At 42.7% G+C, this 12458-nt stretch overlaps 1 pseudogene across 1 annotated transcript; it reads right to left on the reverse strand.

The window, feature by feature from the left end:
* Positions 1-2262: 2262 nt before the first annotated feature.
* On the reverse strand, positions 2263-10015 carry LOC311493941 (solute carrier family 26 member 6-like; annotated as a pseudogene). The gene is made up of 18 exons (XR_014699964.1): positions 9503-10015; positions 8813-8952; positions 8407-8517; positions 8132-8304; positions 7870-8034; positions 7420-7572; positions 7126-7208; positions 6514-6661; positions 5201-5314; positions 4851-4928; positions 4640-4735; positions 4444-4550; positions 4255-4324; positions 3505-3597; positions 3226-3336; positions 2787-3131; positions 2595-2649; positions 2263-2397 (listed from the first exon to the last, which is right to left on the reverse strand). The product of XR_014699964.1 is annotated as a solute carrier family 26 member 6-like (transcript).
* Between the last annotated feature and the right edge of the window lie 2443 nt (positions 10016-12458).

Here is a 12458-nt window from a genome sequence, read left to right on the forward strand (position 1 = left end):
GTTCTAATTGAAATGGGAAGCTGATTCCACAGCTGAGTAGCATAAAAACTAAAGGCGGCTTCACCACTTTTGGTTCTAACAGTTGGTTTTGATAAAAGCAGTCTGTCTTGGGATCTAAGGGGTCTAGAGGGGGTGTAATATTGAAGGAGGTCTACAAGATAAGTGGGCCCCCTCCCATTTAATGATTTAAAAACAACGAGCAGTACTTTAAAATCTATTCTTTGACTGACTGGTAGCCAGTGTAGAGTTTTAAGTAGAGGTGTGATGTGGTCTGACCTCTTTGCTCTTATAAGGACCCTTGCAGCTGCGTTCTGGATCAGCTGGAGCTGCCTGATGTTTTTCTTGGGTAGGCCTGTAAGAAGACCATTACAGTAGTCAAGCTTGTTGGATATAAAGGCATGAATGAGTTTCTCCAGATCCGATTTTGTCATGAGACTTGTTGTTAAATGTAAGGTCAGTGTCAATTTGGACTCCAAGGTTTTTAACAGTGGTCTTAACCTGGAATCCCTTGTTTGAGAGTGATGTTGTTAGTTCAAGCCTATCCTTTTTGCTACCAAAGACAATCACTTCAGTTTTCTCCTTGTTTAGTTGGAGGAAATTCTGACACATCCATACGTTGATATAAGTAAGACATTGATGTAGGGCTTGAAGTGGGCTTGAGTCATTGCGTGACAGAGATAGATAGATTTGTGCGTCATCTGCATAACTATGGTATGAAATCTGGTACTTTTGAATAATCTGGCCAAGTGGAAGCATGTACAGATTAAAAAGTAGAGGACCCAAGATGGACCCTTGGGGGACACCACATGTTAGTGGAATGGGTGAAGAGGACCAGCTACCAATGGTGACAGTGAAATTCCGATCGTCAAGGTAGGATTTAAGCCAGTTTAAAACTGTGCCTGATAGACCAACCCAGTGTTCCAGTCTATGAAGAAGAATGGCATGGTCCACTGTGTCAAATGCTGCGCTGAGGTCCAGCAAGACTAGCACTGATGTTCTTTGTGAGTCTGTATTAAGGCGATTATAAACTAACTTAGGTATCCTGTGTATTGTAGGGTCTGTGAATCAGTGTTAATATTTGGAGGGGATGATGATTGTTATTTCCACATTAAGAGAAGGAAAGAAACTTCTGATTGAACCATGTAACGAGCAGGAGGCCGGGTTGTGGGGAGGGGAAAGAGACTTGATGCGATGTCACGAGAGAAGCAATAAACAACCAGATTAAGATGGAAGTAAAATGTTTTCATGGGTCTTTATTTACCTCTATCATAACAGTACATACAGTGTATATTTACAAAAAAAAAATTCTGGTTCAGTCACTTTAAACACGTTACACATTTACATTAGTTCAACCCTATAAAGCTGCAAACTCTGTCATCAGTTAAGACAAGAAATATTGAACGCTTGGAGTGGTTAATAATCTAGCAAAAACACTCGTATTTTGTTGCTCCAGCTCTTCAAATGTAACAAGCCCCCACTACACTATATCTGCCATTTTGCTCATTGTTCGTTGCAGGCCAAATGAGAGGTCGTGGAAGAATTAAGCACCCCTCCATGAGGGAGCGGCACTCCCATATATTTAGATATTATTGATTTATTTTTTTTTATTTGTTGGAGATATATGGCTTTCCTCCTCTTTAATGATACAGACTGACAGACACGTGACCATGTCTGGCCCGTGTGTCCCACGCATTTTATCAAGCAGGTCTACGTGACCTATGTGTTTACAACATCACCTCTCAGAATATGAGTTTCTCCTTACAATCAACCTTTCACTCGCTCTCAGGCTATAAATACAGACTCCTATTAGTCCGGTGTTACATTCTCCCACTCAGCCCCCGCCCCTTCTTTGTGTCTCACACACACCACAGGCCAGAGAGCTGCAATGACGTATTGCCTGGCTATCTCATTAGACGATATCATAAAAAGCCTGTTGCCACAGCAACAGCTCCCAGTATTTCTATGGAAATGAGCCACCATGTCAAGATGGTGCATTCTCCCCCACTGAAAGGGGAGGAGACAGTGGCAACCAATGGAGAGCAACTGTACTGGCAGACGAAGAAGAGGAGGAGGAGGAGGAAGATTGCTGGAGTTGAAACAATCTGATGACCCCTGCTGGTCACATCTGGGTGATGTAGGCAACATCATTCTGAAAAATAAAACAAAATAAAATGAGAAGATTTGATTGAGAGGATGAGAGATTCAGAATAAAAAACACAGCAGTGGTTGGTGATGAGTAGAGATGTGCACGGTGACTTACCACTAGGCAATGAAGTCTGTCTGTCCCCTTTTTCTTGAGAATATGAAGCACTGCGTCATGAACTGTGACTAACAGCCTGCTCTTTGGGATCGACTCGGAAAAGAAATCTGCCGATTCCAGCTGTTCCACGACGCAGGCTGACATTTTGGGGGGGGGGGGGGGACATTTTGTTATTCCAGAAATGAATATTTATGTTTGACTGACGTGTCCGACAGGGCACAATGCGGCGCCACTGAGGCGGAGTGCGGCGCCTTGATGCATTCATTATGAAAAGCCTCAGACTCTGCATTAAGGACATTAACTGTGTCTGTGTTTTGTCTGGTGTGTACCTCACCTTGGCAGCCTGCTAGATAGATGTCCAAACCAACCTCTCCAAAGTCCTTGAAAATCTAGGAGAAAAAGACAAACACTGTTTTGTGTTTGTTTTTGTCTTCCGTTGTTCCTTTTACTGTGTATCTGTTGCAGCGTTTACATATTTGATATTTAATGATTAAATGTGTCATTTCAAATGTCAGCACACACGTACCTTTTTCAGTGTCTTCACAGAGACCGTGTCCACTAAGCTGGTCGTGGAAATGTCCAAGATAATGCTGTGCGTGCCTGATCTGCAGGCCCTTCCTTTCTCCTCATCCACGTAGTCGGAAACGTGGGTGATGCTGTCAAAATCATGGCCGCCTGAGACTGAATCTGAGTCTGACTCTAAGTCTGACGTGGTTGGGTCGGACTGGTAAGCCAAGTTAATTTGGCCTTGGCCTATAGCTGTTTCTGTTGAGTTTAAGGCTGCACCATTAACTCCAGAGTGAGGGATGTTTCTCTTAGACATCTTCTCCAAGGTGACTGAGTTATCAGACAGGTTGTTCAAAGATTTTTTCTGCCAAAAGATTAAAAGAAAAGGGGCAACAACCATTAGAAACTTGAAAATCATAACCTACTGGTGTCAAAATGTGTCATTTAGAATAACACACTTGTCTCTCCGCCTCTTTTTTGGCTTGCTTTTTCTCCTTCTCTTGTTGGCGTTTCTCCTTTGCGCGTTGTTTCTTCTTTGCCTTTAGCAGCTTCCCTATTTGAAGTCCGCTCTGTGCAAGAAGCCAAGCATGCCATTAAGGAGAGAGAACAGAAAGTGAGACGAGAGGGAGAGATAATGAAAGCTATTACGAGTAATGCAGATATCGGAAAGCGGCTACGTTGCAACGAAACGCTCACACAGCCCATGCGCAAGTGATCGTGGACACATGTATGCACACCTTCTCTTGCAGGACCTCCAAATACATCTCAGCATTTGTGTAGTAGATAGTCGTGGACGAACGGAAGATTTTAATTCCTGGAATCTCTTTAGCCTGCAAAATCAAGAAGCAGAAGACTTCAGAAAGTCCCTGAAACACCCTGTTCCGCTCACATACGCACTTTCTTTTATTTTATTAGCTCCTGCCCCAGTTATGTTCTGACTAAACTGCTACTGAAAGTGGATGTAACTCCATCCACAGAGTGCTCCTCCAGAAATTCCAGGAAGAAAAGCATAGTTTCTCATTTACATGTAGTATCTTGTAGTGCTAGTTCTTTCTTCCTCTGACGTTTCTGTGGCCACCGCGCTATAATAACGATGAATTCTTTAATGGAACAATCAACCCAGAGTCTGCAGCCACGCTAGAAACCCTGTGAAGCCGTACTTAAGCACATACGCACTATGACTTGCCACTGTTTCCCATGATTCCCATGTCAGTTCAGCGGATTAGCATGCTAACACTGGCTACAGTGAATGTGGTTAGGTTTGAAAGTGGAAACATTTTCATGCTGATTGTGAGATTCCTAGAGAAATGGAATCACTTTCCACTGATAATGAACTCTCCTCTGAGGAAACGTTAACCATAGATATCTGAGAATATGAATGAACAGATGCACATCTATCTGCATGACTACTGTTGTGGTTCTACGATCCAATTCAACCTGCCCTCAAAGTGTCTGCGGATGAACGTGATACTGAGCAATATCTTTACCTCCTTGTAGGTGTCTGTGTCCAGATACAAGTCAGTTCCTGAAACTTTGCCCAAGATGGAGTATCGGGGCCTGAAAGGTATTAAAGTGCCATGATTACAGCAGCTCTGCGGCTCTGTGAAAATCTGATTAATGCTCCTCATTATGTTTGCATGCGCATCAATTATTAATCATTCGCGGGGTGTAGTTACATCTGTGTTCTGAAGATGAAAGTGAGCATGGAAAAGACAACGGAGACAGCCAGACCCAGGTCCAGGTTTAGCAGTATGGTGCTTGCGAACGTTACCAGCCACACCAACTAGAGGGCAGTATGACAGACAACACTGGGATGAGGTGTGCACAGTCTTCAGCTGAGCAGCATGACTCTTAGAGATGATGAAGTCTTACCAGATCAGCTTTGTTGGCCTTCCACAGCATAGGTATGTCTGCGAACTGTTTGAACATTCCTTTCAAATTCACAAACACTATTGTGGATAAGACAGCCTGAGACACACACACAGAGAGATGAATTCACACGTGGTTATTAAACTGTCTGCCGGGAGAGACACAGATCGTTAGTGAGGAATGGTACAAAATGGTACAGCAGGGAGAGTGTTACCTTGGGGAGATCTTCAAAGAGAGAGCCTATTTTCAAAACGGCGATGAGCACAATGACAGAGGATATCAGCCCTGCAACCTGACAAGACACACACGGGGGAAAACACATATTTATTGTCCAATAAAGGGTCTCAAGAAGAACATAAGATGCAATCAGTGGTAGATTACTGTGCAAAGGTTCACAGGTTTTGTAATCACTATGATTCAGGCGCCTGACTGGATCCCAAATCCACATAAGACATGGCAACATATCCGCCAAGAGAATCTTTCCTCTACTTTTGGTAATGAAGCGCCTGAAGCGTTTACACAGTAATATATTTGTGCAGTTCGATCACACGTGTTGGTTTTTACTTGTGTCTTGCCCCCTGTGCTCTCCTGGACGAGACTCCGAGACATGGAGGAAGTCACAGCGTAACACCGAAAAACGCCGCCGATAGCGTTACTAAATCCCAGGGCAACCAGCTCCTGGAAGAAAAAAAAGAAGCAGACAGACAGACGCTTAACACATTGGTTAAAAAGAATACGTTGCACATATAAAAGCAGAGAAGCAGATGACGTTTGATACCAATATAGACACGTTGTTAATGTCAGGCCCTCGGCTGACATGTCTTGACATTTGGATCAATAAGGTTAGCGGGCTATTCGTTAAATTTATGGCCGGGTCACTGCTACGCTCAAAGCCGCGCCCAGTTTATTTAAGACAGCTGACTGGGTGAAGCTTGATGGGCATTCATTTTTTAGCAAGCCAGCTCCTCGAGGCTCTGAGTGCTTCCAACCCATCTCCCTCCAGAGTAGAATGACCCCGGTCACAGGCCCCCCCTGCAAGAATTTTTATGTGTGAACAAGGTACTTTTAGGGATTTTTAGGGACTTTCTTTGTATGCTGGGACATTTTTTCCAGTAAACTGATGACGTAGCATGAATTGCTCGCAAAAGGTAGACAGGGCGGTCCAATCCCAGGGCATAGTGCAGTATAAAGATGAGGACAATGAGAAGACAATGAATGTCCAGCCAATTCCTTAGGGGCGTTTATGTGATCCAGCTATGGCCTCTCATTACCATAAGCATGACTTGTGGCATCATGAAGAAACAAGAGAAACCTCTTTTCCCTATAATCACACAAACATGCAGAAAAATTGCCATTTATGAGCAAAGTTGTTTCAAAAAAGTGACTATAGCGCTAGAATAACTCATTTGTAGTTCACAGCTTCAACAAACGAGAGATAGTAACTGTTAAAAATGTGTTGAGGGAGCGGTTGGTATGACCTAAAACCATTTTTGTTTTGTTGCGTCTGTCATGCTGTTACAGCTACAGTCTGAGTCTGAGATAAAACACTGTATTGTTTTTGGAGCTTACACCGACTAACGACCTGAACGCAGCTTAGTTGAACTGAACTGTGCCCCAGAAACACAAAATGAAAAGATAAACCTAAATCCGTAAACTTATTTCCATCTGCAGTTAAGAAGAGGCTTGGTCCATGACACGCTGAATGCGTCAATCAGGGCCAACTGTGAGTGGCTAGAGAATAAAGTCTAATATTAGGTCATAGTTTTAGTTGTCGTAGACAGTTCGCAGACTGAAGCTGGTACTCCAAGCATTCCTCTGTCGGTTGTTGCACACTGCGGTACTCTTACTCTCCACGGTGTGCATTTGTCTTTCCTCACCTGGTTGCTGTCCACCTTGTAGCCGTGTTTGAGGGCAAACGTTTTGCCCAGGGAAATGTTGATGGCATAGCCCACGATGGCCACAGCAAAGGCATCACCTACAACATCTGAGAACAAGGAGAGGTCTGGAGCACGAGGGGGCTTGAGCCTGGAGCGGGGGACAAAAATGCTTTAGGTTTTTGAAATTTTTGAGGGTTAGGGTTAGGTCTTAGGGTTGAGGTTTTCAAAGCGTTTGTGGATATTACTATAGTCTGCTGTCATGCTCTGCTCACTTTTAACTGCTTTAAGACTGCTGGGGAAACCTGGGGAGTTTTCACATGAACATTTCAGGGAACTCCTTTTCTAGAAAGTAACTAACACAAACGCCGTGACCCTGTTTCTTCGTAGAGAGCGTTGCTTTGACTTATCACCTCCCAAAGGGATCAATAAAGTTGTCTATCTATCTATCAGCATATCTGATAACGATGAAATGTGGAACTTTGACGTCTGCCATCTGATAAACACTCTTTCACCAGCAGCTGTCCCTGACTTTCAACCAAATCCGGGCCCATCTCTTTCCCTTTCTGTTTTGCCCACACACACGTTTAAAGAAACACACAAAGCTGAACGTACCCACTGGGAATCGCTCCAACCACATCAATATAGTATTTACTAGGGAGTCCGCAGAAGTGGGTAATGACTGTTGCTGTGACGATCTGTTGAACAAAAAAGAAAGTTTCGGCATCATATAGCTGGGTGAATCATTACTTTCCACATATACAGCCCCTCTTTTCAGAAAGTGTAAAATGAGGTCAATAATGTATAATCTTTGTAGCCATGATGCCCCCCTGCTGGACAATTAAATGAATGCACCAGCTCCTTGGGGATATAAACAAGAAGTGAGTAAAGAGCAAAGGGTGGACTCACAACTATGAACTCTATAGGGATGGGCATCGGCAGCTTACGTCTGTAGCAGTCATTGATTTCTTTGGCTACAATGAGAACAGTGAGCGCCACCAGGCTAACCACCAGCTCCGGCACTTTAGTCTGGGGCAGCAACCTGCAAATATCCATCAGAGTCTGGGCAACGGAAAAAGAGAATTAACAGAGAGCTGAACAAAGACTGAAATCAAAACTGATATTGAATTAATTTTGTAGTGATCCGCTGAATAAATCCTGGCTGTTTCCCTTAACGTGTGACGCTCCAGCAAGAATGCAGCTTTTTATTTTTATTTTTTGCACATTGATCGGTAACCCTGTGTCACGTTCTTATTCCATGAGGAAAATGTCGCCTGGCAAGCACACGTGTCTCAGTGGGCGGAGCAGGGCCGTCAGTAAATGCAGGGTACCGAAGTGCAAGTATCATAACATACTCACATAAATGAGTGACAGAGGACCAGTGAAGCGAGATGGTTGGACTCCAAACAGATACTTGAGCTGAGAGACACACCCGTGGCATGCCGACGCCGTAGTGAAGCCACGAATCAGTGGCTCAGACAGGTAGGTGACCACAAAGCCGAACCGCAACACACCCAACAGGATCTTAGGACGGGACGGTAGACAGCGGGTTAATCAAAAGTAGTGAGAGTGTTTCTTAGTATTTAATTCAAATCACTGATTCACACATAGAAGCACGCACCTGAAAGATTCCTGTTAAGACCGTGAGTGAGCATGCTATCTGGACTCGGTGCGCATCTCTTGCATCGATGTCCAAACTGCCCGTCTCATTCGTCCCATTGACGACATAGTTTCTGTCCGGTGCCAGCCTTTCTGTCACACTCCCAATCATGATGCTGATCACAGAAAACGTGCCTGGGCATGCAAAACACAAGCACGTCAACCCATGCATTTATGCGCAAAGGCTGAAGGTAGAATCAGTTTAGCCGTCTACACACGTGTTCCCTCTCAGCTCACCTATGGAGATGTGTCTGGAGGTACCGAAGATGAAATAGACCAGCACTGGGTACAGGGAGGAGTAAAGGCCAAACACTGGGCCCAAAGAAGCCAGAAGAGCATATGCCATGCCTGGTAATACAAAACAAATTAAGCATGTTACCTTACTGAAACCAATTCAATGATTGCTAATGGAATAGTTTCACATTTGGGCTGGTGTTCTCTTTTTTTGGTGAGTATGAGACAGAACGGACTCCAGTAATGCCACAATTTCTTTTTTTTATTTCTTCTCCTGCATCCAGCGTCTATGCTAAACTAACCCGAATGATGACGATGAAGGTGCCATCAATTCTCTCACGCCGCTCATGCCAAGAAAGAGAACGCATGTTCCCGAATGTGGAATGTGTACACATTCATGCATACAAACCCTGCGGCAGATGCATGATGCCCACACTACAGCCAGATATCACATCCCCCATGGCACTTTCCCTGAAGGAGTAACGGGGCAGCCAGCCGAAGACGGGCAACCAACTCACGAGTGTGTGTTTCAGCCTGGGCACCGAATACCTGCAACAATTACTGCAGAAATACAAAACATTTATGCAGAGCCATCAAGAGACAGGCTGGATGCAAAATACAGGTATGTGTTAGTCTACAATAATGTGTTACTTTACAGTGGGACTTGAGAATTGCAACAGCTGTTACACTTTTTATCAGCCGGCCTTGTAGAAGATTGACGCTCAGAATAACATAAGCTGCAACATATTGACGTGCTACTGTTCACCTCAGTCACCACAAATCACACAATATATTATATTAAAATGTAACAATGCCAGCCTCAGAGAACAATTAATTTATTTTGTACTTGTAATCGCTCAACAGTTTTATATGGTATATCACGGGACATTGTAAAAGCTTCCAACTAAAAAATGTTTTAAAGGATTGTGCAGACTAATTAAACTAAAAATAAAGAAATAAATAATTTGCATGCAAGTTGACAGGTTTAGCAAGCAGTTAGAAGAACATCCCATTTGTGTCCGTTTTATTTAGTTCTCTCGTTTGCAAGCGTGGCCTCCCTTCTCTCGGTCCACTCCTCTCTATTTTTATTTTTTTTTACCTCAGGGTCTCTTTCACCCGTTCAACCAGTGTTGGTTTAGTGGACCACGTCCCTTTTTGTGCCACTTCATCCAAGCGTAACTCATCCAGAATCTCCCTCTGCACAAAGTAGTCCGTGGGTGACAGGTCTATCTCCTCCATGTTGCCGCTTCGTCGAGCTACTTCAGTGGGCCCTTGCAAAGCTGTCGTCCTGCTCTCTGCCTTAGGGTCCTATTCAGAGATACTTACAGGTGTCACAACTGTGGGACTGTGAGAGGTACTGCCCTGTCCCTGTTCTTATAAGAGAGCAGCCACCATCCCACATGTCCCTGTTCTGCATAAACACACCTGCATTAGGGTAAACCTTGGGAAAGGTTCAAAAAAACTGCAGGTAATAAAGAGTATGGCAACATGCATGGCATAATGTAATGCATATTCATTAACACCCACTCTTAGTTCTATGTTGAGGAGCAAACATCTTATCTTTATAGCTCACTTGGGTGATAAAGCAACAACACTTTTATTTCCAACAGGAAAAGCATGACCTATTGCGCTACTGTGACTAATATGTTTATTGTATTTTGGCTGTCCAAAAAGGATATCCTAAATCTAAGGTACCTATAATAAACAGATGACCTACGGTAATCAACAGATTTTGCATACTTCCTTGTACATTTTATTATTACGATTTATTTGTTTATGTTGTTTTTTTCCTCACTAAATCAGCGGTCGCTCACGTGCGTCTTTGCTATTTTAAAGGTCACATTGTTTGCCCGCTATCTCTAATAAACCGAACAAGAAGTTACATAAGCTGATCGACTCAGACCCTACAGATTTCCTACCCTCTCATATAATCCATATCCATATACTTAAAAGTGCCCAAGGTGTCACTTGAGCCTAAAAACATATTTTCTTTGAAAAAAAATGACCTTATAACTCACATTCATCAGACACGCTGCTGACAGGGCCTCTTTCATCATCTGTGGGATTTTTATGTTGAGCTAGTTAACATTTAATATGGTCTTTGTCAAAATGATTTTCAATATTGATTGGGCTTTCTGATCAGTCTGTGTGAAAAGGAAAGGGAGAGGTGTGCTATAATGAATGAATGAATGAACTTTATTGTCACTATAACAATTACAGCGAAATTAAAGTCTGAGATAAGCAGGTTTAAGGAGAAAAAGTCAGTGTAGAAAAATCTGATGAGAGACTAAATCAATTTATATGAACAACATTAAACTCTAGATTGGTTAGCATTGAGGGATGTTTGTATTTAGTGGGAAAGAGGAAAATAAATATTAAGCCGTGCATAAGTAATTTTTGTCTTTCAACTTAGCATCACTGTTTACTTTGAATGCAACTTGCACAGCATAGGGGCGTGTCGTGCTTTGGCAGAAATACTGTACAATGGATGTTCTTTATGGTTTAGGCGTATCCTTTATGGTTTATGTTCTACGTGTTGTCTTTGGCGGTGAACATTTTAATGATGCTTATGTTCACTGGAAGTGTTCAAAATAAACAATCATATCACTGGAGAATAAAACTGTAACTGTATAGCCTTGTTGTATTTTATTACGTTTTATTTCATTTCAGTTCTGGACAAAGTGCTGATAAAAACAGCTTCACTCAGTGTGCCTTCTTATTTACCCTTAGCAAAAAGTTTATTCAAGTGTACTACAAGTATACTTATTTTATACTAAAATTGAGGTAGTATACTTGAAGTTTACATTTTATATACTATATTTCATATACTTAAGAATAGTATAGTGAAGTATACTTGGCTTATACTGAAAAGTATAAAGAAAAGTCTAAGACTAAGTATATATACAGTCAGGTCCATAAATATTGGGACATTGACACAATTCTAATCTTTTTGGCTCTATACACCACCACAATGGATTTGAAATGAAACGAACAAGATGTGCTTTAACTGCAGACTTTCAGCTTTAATTTGAGGGTATTTACATCCAAACCAGGTGAACGGTGTAGGAATTACAACAGTTTGTATATGTGCCTCCCACTTTTTAAGGGACCAAAAGTAATGGGACAAATTAACAATCATAAATCAAACTTTCACTTTTTAATACTTGGTTGCAAATCCTTTGCAGTCAATAGACATCACCAGACGCTGGGTTTCATCCCTGGTGATGCTCTGCCAGGCCTCTACTGCAACCGTCTTCATTTCCTGCTTGTTCTTGGGGCATTCTCCCTTCAGTTTTGTCTTCAGCAAGTGAAATGCAGGTCAAGTGATTGACTTGGCCATTGCATAACATTCCACCTCTTTGCCTTAAAAAACTCTTTGGTTGCTTTCGCAGTATGCTTCGGGTCATTGTCCATCTGCACTGTGAAGTGCCGTCCAATGAGTTCCGAAGCATTTCGCTGAATATGAGCAGATGATATTGCCCGAAACACTTCAGAATTCATCCTGCTGCTTTTGTCAGCAGTCACATCATCAATAAATACAAGGGAACCAGCTCCATTGGCAGCCATACATGCCCACGCCATGACACTACCACCACCATGCTTCACTGATGAGGTGGTATGCTTTGGATCATGAGCAGTTCCTTTCCTTCTCCATACTCTTCTCTTCCCATCACTCTGGTACAAGTTGATCTTTGTCTCATCTGTCCATAGGATGTTGTTCCAGAACTGTGAAGGCTTTTTTAGATGTTGTTTGGCAAACTCTAATCTGGCCTTCCTGTTTTTGACGCTCACCAATGGTTTACATCTTGTTGTGGACCCTCTGTATTCACTCTGGTGAATTCTTCTCTTGATTGTTGACTTTGACACACATACACCTACCTCCTGGAGAGTGTTCTTGATCTGGCCAACTGTTGTGAAGGGTGTTTTCTTCACCAGGGAAAGAATTCTTTGGTCATCCACCACAGTTGTTTTCCTTTGTCTTCCGGGTCTTTTGGTGTTGCTGAGCTCACCGGTACGTTCTTTCTTTTTAAGAATGTTCCAAACAGTTGATTTGG

This window comes from Chelon labrosus, assembly GCF_963514085.1.
Source record: "Chelon labrosus genome assembly, chromosome: 10".
Lineage (NCBI taxonomy): Eukaryota > Metazoa > Chordata > Actinopteri > Mugiliformes > Mugilidae > Chelon > Chelon labrosus.